The sequence below is a fragment of the Cryptomeria japonica genome, chromosome 5 (genome assembly GCF_030272615.1).
Source record: "Cryptomeria japonica chromosome 5, Sugi_1.0, whole genome shotgun sequence".
NCBI lineage: Eukaryota > Viridiplantae > Streptophyta > Pinopsida > Cupressales > Cupressaceae > Cryptomeria > Cryptomeria japonica.
The window spans coordinates 912,788,232-912,797,968 of record NC_081409.1 but is presented as its reverse complement, the minus strand read 5'-3'; the positions used below and the strand labels follow the sequence as shown (position 1 = coordinate 912,797,968).

General features: G+C 32.9%; 1 long non-coding RNA gene across 1 annotated transcript; it reads left to right on the top strand.

Moving 5' to 3' along the window:
• Positions 1-529: 529 nt before the first annotated feature.
• On the top strand, positions 530-7,992 carry LOC131876428 (uncharacterized). Its single transcript, XR_009372788.1, has 3 exons — positions 530-1,251; positions 1,361-1,747; positions 2,102-7,992. It is a non-coding gene; the product is annotated as an uncharacterized LOC131876428 (long non-coding RNA).
• The last annotated feature ends 1,745 nt before the right edge of the window (positions 7,993-9,737 follow it).

Here is a 9,737-nt window from a genome sequence, read left to right as displayed (position 1 = left end):
AAATTCACATTGATTTCAAATGAACTTACATACATGTACTCCATTTATCTTCATTGGTTGAAATTTCATTTTAAATGTTTTGTTAGTTAATAGCATACACAATTTTTAATTCAGTTTTATTTGAATTAAATAGTGTAATTAGAGTTCATGTCTAGTTGATTTAGGATTTATAATTTTATAAAATGTTCCGTGTTTATAATTTATAGTCTATATTAAGGCTAAATTAAGATTGTCAATCTAGATATAAGGTTTCGGGGCTTATATTGAAATGAAGTTATTTATTTATTTATTTTGAGTTTAATAATTGACAATATTTTATTTTGTTTTTTTAGTTAATAAACATAAATAATTTTTAATTTGCTTTTATTTGAATTAAGTAGTGTAATTACATGGTTTTGATAATCAATATTAGAAAATTTAATTTTGAAAGTTAAACAAAATCTTTACATTCCAAAATAAAATCTTTATTGAAACAGAAACAAGAAAAATAAAAACTAGCACTCGATCCAAAAGTCTCTTCTTTCTGATTTTTCTTCATCGAACTGCTGTGGATGTTTGATCGGCAAAAAAATTCTAATTAAACTGCTGTTAACTGAGTTAAACTGGAGTTGCCCTTGAGACACGTCCAACTGGAACTAAACTGCAGTTTGAAATTTAGTTAAGTGGTGCATAATGGTTGCATAGACGGTGCCCTCGAACTGAGCTCCAACTGCGTCTTTATTGATTCTATCTTGCATGATGAAACTTTTTGCTGTTGAATTTGATGAAAAAGCATGCAAGGGGGTGGAACTGCTGTGAGCTGAGTGTTAACTGCTCCAAAAGTAGTCTCAAGTGGTGTAGATTAAAGAAAAAACAAGAAAAAATTAAAGTTTTGTAATAGATTAATTAAAAAATGGTGCATTGAAACATTAGTCTCTGCTTTAAAAGGCAAGGCGCTAATTGCATTTTTGACCTTTTTGAAATAATAAATGCCTCTTTTTTTAAAACTTTGAGAAGAATTTTCTGTGGGACGTCAAGAAATGGAAAAATCCTCCAAAAGCCCACCAGATTCTCCCACTTATCCAAAACCTGTACATGGCGTTGTACCAGGTTTTGGAAAAGGGGGAGAATCTGGTGGCCTTTTGGATGATTTTTCCAGGAGTCGGTCGTGGGGGAGCATGGACGCCTTGTTACTTTTCACTGGGGAGATGATTGTTTAATCGGTAACAGAATAATTCCAGTTAGGCCTAGTAGCTATGAGGTCATCCCATGGTAAGGGTTTGTGTTTTATTGACCATGATTGGTTACTTGTTTGGGTTTGGATTATTTTCTTGTTTGGGCAATGTTTGTGATACTGGGTCAGTGTTGTTTTCTGGTGTAGGCCATGGAACCAATGGTGGGTTTGCATTGTTTGGGCAATGGTTGTGATACTGGGTCAGTGTTGTTTTCTGGTGTAGGCCATGGAACCAATGGTGGGTTTGCATTATTGGCCATTTTGGATGGTGGGCTGGATTCAAGAATGGGAGCAACAAGAATCAGGAACCCTTTTGAGAATTGGGGCTGTTCGGTGCTGGTTAAGGTAAACTTTGTTGGGGATTGTCATATTGTTTTGGAAGAGAAGAGAATGGGGATGCGAATCAGAATTAGACTAGGAACTGTCAGTTGGGAAGAAGTAGCAGTTGTTGGAATTTGTCGAAGAAGAAAAACAGGGCACTGTTGGACGATGGGGACTCCTATGGAAGCCTTCCTGATCGATTACAGTACTGAGGTATGCAATGATTCTTCTGATTCTTTGTTATCTGAACATTTGGCCGAGGCATTCTATCAAACACTTCGCTCCCTTACTAGTAAGTAAAAGAAAATCAAATTTCTGGTTTCTGCTTGATCCTTCAACAGTTACATATTTGAATTCTGTGTTACATACAATAGCCCTTCAAGCAAATTTCGTTGGTTATTTTTTCCCTCATTCGAACGGATTTACAAACTTTCTAAATATTTACCTCTTTTGATTTTGTTCTGCCCCTGAATTTTGTGGAGGGATTTTTTGTTTTTAATCATTTGAAATTAGGAATACTTGTTTGGGTTCTACGTCAATTGTAATCATTCGAATTAGGAAATGCAGAGGATAGACCAGACAGATTGGAATTGATGCCACATTTTGCATACATGCGTATCACGGTAGTTGCATAAAAAACAAAAGCGGAGAGCTGAAGCTCGGTGGATGGTTTACCAATCATACTGATCTCATGGCTAGGACATCGCTTTTTTATTTTCTTGCTGGCATGTGATAGTTTGGGCCAGAGCTTATGATCAGACAAGGCAGTTTTCACTCTTTTTTTGGGACAAGCAGGGAAAGAAGAGGGGACGTGAGTTCTGTTGCAGGACTTCTTGGACGTAGAATTCGGAGCCTCTGCAGTTCAATGCAATGAAAGGTTAGAATCGTAACTCTTGCTTTAGATACTACAAAGAAACACTCTTAGTTCAAAACAAGTAAACTGTTTGACAAAATGATGGCATGTTAAAAGACCAAAGAACTTGTGGGTGTTGGGAAAAAAATTGTAGGAAAACAAAGGTGTGTCATTACATATTTCCAAGTCTTATTTTTCTGACAAAGGTTAGTCTATGAAGTAATCTAAAACATGCTCTTCTCAATCATGAATTTTGCAAAGAATATTCTTCCCTTGAGTATTGGAGGGCCGATGTTTTCAGGTACATTTCTAGAATACCCCTACAAAGTTATGACTCTTCAACATAACTATTCACCATAGTGTTCCTTATGGGTCAGAGGTTTGGAGTCCAAATCTGGAATTAGTTCACTAGGAAATTGGATTTGATTTCACAAAAAACAGATTTAATTTACTGAAGCATGTAAGCCGTCGTAAATTTATTAGTATATTGTCAAAGCCATACTTGTTTATCAGACTCTCTTTCTCTTGAGAGCATCCCCAGTCTCATTCGCACCCTTACAAACTCAATGCCATGGCGATTCAACTACAGACTGGAAAATTTATCGTTATTCATCCCTTCACTCTTCAAGAGTCATTTCCTTGACTACCCTGGACGTACTTGCACCTGTTACAATTTCAATTAATATGCAGCTTTATTTACAAATGTGAATGGCAGAGACAATTTACTCCTCTTTTTCGAATTTAAATGAGATATTTGGTGGAAGACACCAGGAAAAAAATACATTACATAATCTCTCTAACATTGCAAACTGGCCCTACTACAGTTATTAGTGTGTAGTCTTTGTGATGCAAATTATTCTATAACAACTCTTTAACTGTTGTAACTACTGTGACTTTACAGTCACGTAGAAGTCAACTATCTCTTAGAAGTAGCTTTAGGAGATAATTTAGGTGTGGATTGAGCTAAGAGTTGTTTACCAGTCCACATTGGAGTTAAATAAGGAGACGATTCTCCAATTTGTTAGTTATAACTGGTACGTTGAAGTTAAATAAGGAGATGCTTCTCCAGTTTAGTAGGAAGGTTGAGGCTAGTTTGCTAGAATTAAAGGGATGGCTGATAATGGATCAGTCCTCATTTACTCACAACTTATATATTTTTTATCTAATTTACTCATGCAAAGTATTTTGGCATTGCGGGTGGTTGGAAGATACATTCCCAGATACCAACACACGATTTTATAGGACATGGCTGACAAATAAATATGCCCTCAGCTCTGCATTCGCCAATGGTGGTGCGTCTTTTTTCACATAACACAAATGTAAGAAGCCTGTAAGATATACAGTCAAAGTCTCTTGCAATCAAGCTTACATTTGCAGAGATTGCAGTTATATGATATATCAGAACAATTATTATTGTGTCAAAACTATTTTGTGATCAGTGTTTTGTTTTATTTTATTTTCTAATTTGGATTTGGGTACTTTATTGAAGGCATATTTACAATGAGGATACCATTTGAGAAGCTCGTTGATGCCATGGTGATTCCTCTTTTTTTCATTATATTAATAGCTTCAATTTTTTTAGGCAAGTCATTTATCCTGTGTCCTATTTAGTAGTCATTTTCATGTACATGTTCTCTTGAAGGAACTCATGGGCCGGCATATTTGAAGACGGTTTATTTATTGTTGTATTTGTCATGTTGTAGTGAATTCCCCTTTTATTGTTATGTTAACCCTAAAGTACGAAATTATGATTGTGTACCTTTACCATGTTATTGAGTTTTCATATTATTTTTCCTTGTACCTGGCACTTTTGGAGATAAAATAGAAGGTATTGAGTAAAGGTGCTACTCTAGCCATAGTGCTCGGAGAATAAAGTAAAGATGATGTAATACATTTATTGGATTTGAGCTGATCAGGCTCCAAGTGTAAACCTTAAACCACAGTAGGACACCTTATTTCAAGTCTGGTTAGGCTCCAAGTGCAAACCTTAAACCACACTTAAGTAGGACATCTTATATCAAGTCTCCCCTGCAAAGAATATAGTGTTGTACCCCCAATTTTCTATAGAGTACGAGATAGGTAAGTTTGATTGTTTGGGAATTTTGCAATTGGCTTACCCGTTTCCTTCATTTATGGAATTTCTTTCATCACTTCTTGTAACATAGTCATCTTTCTTTCTCTGCTCAGCTAGCACAAGTGCAATAGCCCATGTGGAATTCAAACACCATCAACCACAAGTAAAACAGAAAGAATACAGGTAGCCATATCTAGTCAATTGCAAGAATCTGCTAAATGACTTTGCATATACTCGAGTTATATTTGCTCTTGGAACTTTTCACATAGAAAAATTGAATTAACCTGTTTCTTTGATTTCTACAATTTTAAAAAAGAAGGAATCCCATAACGAATAGCTAATTCTTGTCTCAAATAAAGAGTTGTTGTCATTGTAGAGCAATTCATTGTTGCATATGAGTGAACCAATCTTCTCTATACTTTCCTCCTTTGCATTGTAGTCAATTAGGACGATAATAGTGCCCACACTACCACTCAAATCATTGTACATAACATGAAAATTTCATGCCACCTTCTCAATCACATGATTATTCTCTAAGTGGTTAATATATTCTTATTATCATAGCATGAATTCTATTTTTTCTATATAATTATTCATAATTGCATGGAGAAGAATCAATTTTTTTGGCAGCTACAAGTTTTTGGATTTGAAACTTTTATCCTTGTTAAAAGCGTGAATATTTGTTCACAAAAGAAAGTGTTAAATGATTGATTTTGTTCCTGGCAAGCATGTTGTATTGGAAGCTAAATACTTTTTAATTATCCAATACCTATATGGGACAGTTAGTGCTTTAATTGAGGCTTGAAGACTTCTCCCCCGGTTTTTCCCACATGTTCAGCCACACAGGCAATGTAAGCATGCAAGCGGTTTTGTTCCTAAACTTTTCTTCTTAAGACAGGAAATTATTAATTCTCAACCACTGCTAGGCTAATGTAAGCATTGTAACTTTGTAAGCGATCTAATTGATGACATTTTGTTCTATAGTTGAAAAATTGTGAATTCTTGTTTCTATTGCTTATATAAACATGAATTGATAATAAGAAAAGTAAATGATTTGACCTCAAAGATTCTTTTGGCAATTGAAACATCTAAAATGGATCCTTCTCCTGTTGATGTCCACTGACAAGATCTTATGAATTAATCTAAACAAACGATTTTTCTAATTTTTTCCCACAAACATGGGTAGAAAAAGTATATAGTGGTTATTGTAGATTTTATGATCAATACTTATTTTTGTAGAAATTTTGGCTTCTCATACCATAAATACCTTCTACCTTAGTCTTTTGACATAATTTCCAATTCATACCAAGCTCCATTGTTGATTTATGGCTATCTTACAACACTTTATAGTTCTAGAGATGAAGAACTTCAGTATTCCTGTAAAAGTTGCAATAAGATGGCTTTTATAGGTATCAACAATGCTAGCCATTAGTGCCTCAGATTCATATCCTCTACAAGATTTCTAAGTGGCTGATTTGTGTGAAGGTAAATGAAAAAATACCCATTTTTTGTTATTGTGTTGTGGTGGTTTCCTCTCTAGAATCACCCAATCCATTTTATAAAAAAAGATGTATACCTAATTTATATATCCTTGCATTGTGCACATAAAGAAACAAAATTATGTGTTCCCCTAACAGGAAATGGGACAGCTAATGGTCTTGAAACAAATGACCCATATGGGTTTAGTGCCACTACATGTAATGTGGAAAATTTCTCAAGTGTAAACAAGTCAAATGACTTAGTAGGAAAGATGCCACAAATTGAAATAAGTTATACCATTATTACAAGGTGACTTTGGTTTTAACTGGCTATCATGACGAATCGATTATCCATTTTTTTCTATATAAAAAGAAATTTGAGCTGTTTATATGTAGTTGTCATTTGAGAGATTATTATCATTCTATTCTACAAATTTCAATATGCTTGCATTGTAAAGGAAGATGTTGGGTTAATGTTCACAATGGGAGTAGATGGCTACGAATTTTCGATCTCATGGTCAAGGCTCATTCAAGGTACATATTGCATTTTGCTTTGTTTCAATGTCATTCTTTACACAGCCAATGTAATTTATTGCATTCCTTTTCCATTTTTTGTATATAGATGGCAATGAACCCACAAATCCAAAAGTGTAGTGAATACCATGGATAGAGGCACTAGAGATATTTTTATGGAATCACTACTATTGTTATAAGGTGACCTCTATTTGAACTAGTTGTCATGACAAATTGATCAACCTTAATTATTTTTTTATATACAGTAGGGAAAGTTTAACTATTTAACTTTATATAGCTTTCACATGAGATGGTTATTATTCTATCAACAAATTGCGATTAAGATGGTTTAATGTCCACAATGGGAGTAGATGGCTATATATTTTCCATCTAATGGTCAAGGCTCATTCATAGTACATATGACATTTTCCTTCATTCTTTACATAGTCAATGTATAATATTCTCATTCCTTTTCCAATTTTTGTATCCATGAATCCAAAAGGTCATGAATATTATAATAACCTCAGGGAATGAGCAATATTCTATTAATTGTCAATTTGATATAAGTCTACCTCTTAACATGTCAATGCGAATGAAAATCTTGACATTTGCTTTTATGTCTCCACTTTTCGGGATTCAACCACACACGTTACATTGTATCGCTTTGATATGGGTCAATCTTTGCAAGATGATAATGTGGTTTCATCAACACAAATATTATGTGAAGTCTATATTTAAGTTTCAAAGGAGTTATTATGTAAGGTCAAGTTTTAAAAAGAGTTGTTTTTTTAACATTTTTCTAAAATACCTTGTGATATAAAAAAGTTAGGTATTTTCTGATCTCTTCAAATTCTTAAAAGGTGTGTAGATGCTTTAAACATTTTTACCAGCAGCCCATTGCACTCGTCAATTCCTATTAGTTCCTATCCTAATAGTGGAATTTTCACCTACAAATATGGAAACAGGGAGATTTTACCTATCTTAGGCACAACTTTGATGGTTTATTGTTTGTTGAGTCCTGTTGGACTCATGTTTTGGCATCGACAAGTTAACCTCTTCATACATGGAACGGTAGCATCCTATTTTTTCTAGTGCTTGAGCATACAAGTTTTGTTCTTTTGAAACAATAATAATATGAATCAGTTTATTTTAAGTTTTTTTTTTTTCATTTTTCTCAAGAACTACAATGCTTATTTAGTAATAGTTATGGTTTTCATTGAAGATCCCCTATTATCCAAAACCACTCTGCCAACATTTGGCAGGAACTATGTTGCAGTGCAACCCTTCATTCATAATGACCTTGCTAAGTTTCGATCTAGCATTGAGATGGTATGTGAGTGTTTCTTTCGGTTGAGGCCGCATTGGACGATGGAAAATTTATGTTGGATTAGTCTAACATGTTGCATTGTTGGATTTCGAGTCAGTCGACAAAATGTTTGGAAAATTATACCCCAAATTCTCTTCACATTCATGCTATTGGGGTTTTCAATATTTAAGTAATGGGATGGTGTCAAGTTGTGTTATTTATATAATATCATTTGCAGTGTATTTCACTAGAATCATGTGAAACTTGGGTTGATTTTTAAATATTTGTTTAGGATGCTTTCTTTTTATTTTATTATATTTGAATATTTGAAGAAATTTGCTTGATTACAATCATGTGTTCTTGGCTTTATTATTAGTTCATGCCATGGAACTATACCTCTTAAGCAATGATTGAATTTTTTTTTCCTTCCAATCAGCAATATGAAGATTTGAAATTGAAACATGCTAAAAAATTAAATAAGTAGAAATTTGTTATTTTTGGCTGTGAGTTGTGTATAATACTCTTCATCATCAACATATTGGGATCATACTACATGATCCATCATCACGATGAAAGAAATAGTTAGAAAGCAAAAAAGCAACCATCATTTATAAATGTACATTTTAAAAATATTAAAAATTAAAAAAAATAATACTACTCAATATATTAAAGAGTTATATTAGTGTTTTTTAAAATGTATATTTAGAATAATGAATAATCACGAGTGGCTTTAAAATTAGTATGATTTATTTTTTGTGATGATGTAGTTGTAAGCAATAAGTATATGTGAAAAATATGGAAGCACATAAATGACAAGGGGATTGTCATTAAAACCCTCACTCAAATATTGTTTTATGAACTAAAATGACTGTAAGCTATCTATGAAATGGGCTTTCAAAAAATGTTTCATATAAATTAAATTAATATTTTTAGTAATTTAAATTTAATTTTTTGTGTAAGAATTCACAAAATGTTGCAAATTCAAAAGAGCATACATTACTATTTGGTTCGTGGTAATTTTGAAAACTAAATCATGAAAAGTTGGGTTTAGAAATGTACATTTCAATAGATTTAAAATAGAAATAAAATAAGAAAAATAAAATCATACTTTAATATTGAAGAGACAAAGACTAATTTGAGCATTTTATTGTTACTTCATTTTTGAAATAAATATTTAGATGAATAAATTTAGACAATTGCACTCTATAAAATCTACGAATGTGTGTGAGACTAAGCAAAATATACACCTATGGTTTTGACTTGATAATATTGTTTTGATCTTCTTTTGTGACCCTTTGAGGCTATATTTTCAAATTAATAGATTGGGTATTGGTATTCAAGAAAATATAATTTATTGATTAAGTAGGGAATTCAATGAGAAATTGACGTTAAGATGCAAGGGCACTTTGTGCAATGGGTACGTCGAAGAGGTTTGGAAGGTTTATTAAAAAAATGGTCTTCTTTTTATATATGATTGTGAAGTTAACGAGATCAATTGGTATCTTATTTAGCAAATGATATTGTTTGTGCAAAAAGTGTCTCAATGGAAAAATCATGGCGTCAAATAAATTATGCATCCACTTATAGGAATCCAAACACGACTAAAATAAACCCCCTAAATATTTCAATGACGGTACAATAATCATAGCTTTCTTTTCAAAAATATGTCAAGGTCATGGCTTGCATATATTATCATTCTATGGACCTAAGTATGATTTTCATGTTTGGAATGTGTTGTCTGGGTTCAAGTTTATCATTTTAAATTTTGACCTATGCTTAAATGTATTAGGTTAGAAAGGGGAAAATGCTATGTTTGATCCATGATTGTAGATATATTATATGTTGGAGGATGTGATTACAAGAATATTTGTAAAGGGAAAAATTTAGGGTTTCCACCATTAGAGGGATGAAAACCACTAATTTTTCACTTAGGACCTTTACATTCAAAAGAGGGAAGTGTTGTTATATGGAGCCTAATT